This window comes from Etheostoma cragini, unplaced genomic scaffold (genome assembly GCF_013103735.1).
Source record: "Etheostoma cragini isolate CJK2018 unplaced genomic scaffold, CSU_Ecrag_1.0 ScbMSFa_3511, whole genome shotgun sequence".
NCBI lineage: Eukaryota > Metazoa > Chordata > Actinopteri > Perciformes > Percidae > Etheostoma > Etheostoma cragini.
The window spans coordinates 1-1,078 of record NW_023267788.1 but is presented as its reverse complement, the minus strand read 5'-3'; the positions used below and the strand labels follow the sequence as shown (position 1 = coordinate 1,078).

General features: G+C 39.3%; 1 non-coding gene across 1 annotated transcript; it reads left to right on the top strand.

The window, feature by feature from the left end:
- The first annotated feature begins 38 nt into the window (after window positions 1-38).
- Window positions 39-110, top strand: trnag-ucc. Its single transcript has one exon. It is a non-coding gene; the product is annotated as a tRNA-Gly (tRNA).
- Window positions 111-1,078: the final 968 nt, after the last annotated feature.

Below are 1,078 nucleotides of genomic sequence, written 5' to 3'. Positions count from 1 at the left end.
AAAAATCCAACTTTTAAGGAGATTCACTGCATTGTCCAGCGATGGTGGTATAGTGGTGAGCATAGCTGCCTTCCAAGCAGTTGACCTGGGTTCAATTCCCAGCCATTGCAGCAATTTTCATTGTGTGGTTACTTGCTTTATTTGTCAAGAAGTAACCAGAAAGGTTACCTGTCCAATTTCAATTTCTAATAAATGTACGAATAAGGGAGCATATCAATCAATCAAGCTGCCTCCAAGAGGATCCACAGACACAGACAGCGCACTACGATTTGCACTTTGCCCGTGTCTGGTAACTACTACTAACCAATTGAAACGTTTATGAACATTTGTCCAAACAGGTATAGCACTGCCTTTTGTATTATCTCATAGGTACTGGAAGCCACCAGTCTCCACCAATGTATCTCTTAGTTTTTATTTTCAGTCTGTGTTACAAGATTTGCAGTGAAAGTTGTATTGTCCAGCAGTTGTATTTACAGGTTTTGGAGCCATATACAACACTAATATTACATGTTTTACCCAGATTTCTTATTTTATTCAGTGATATTTCAATATCTTCGTCTGAGTTATCCCAAAAGGATTAATAAAGATATCTCAGAAAACAATTTAAAAAAATCTTCAGGGGATGTAGCTCAGTGGTAGAGCGCATGCTTTACATGTATGAGGACCTGGCATCTCCAGCAGGTATTATGGAGTCTTGAACATGAGATATTACTACATGAGATATTAGCTCCTGTGGTAATCTGACTGGTAGAGTTATAGAACGTAGTGGTAGACCTCCTGTGACACAAACAAGCACTTTGTATATATTGTACAGTTTTCCTTGTAGTAGATCTATTTAACTATATTCATGCTCATTTTTATGGGTGTTACAGCAGGTATGTCAATAGTCTTGGTTAACACGCCTCTTCAACAGGTCTGTCGCAGTGCCTAAGGAGTGGAAGACCGGGGTGGTGGTTCCCCTCTTTGAAAAGGGGGACCAGAGGGTTTGTTTGTTTGTTTATCAACCCGATTTGATAAAGTATTAGACTCTGTTATGGTACAAATAAGGGAACATATCAATCAATCAAGCTGCCTCCAC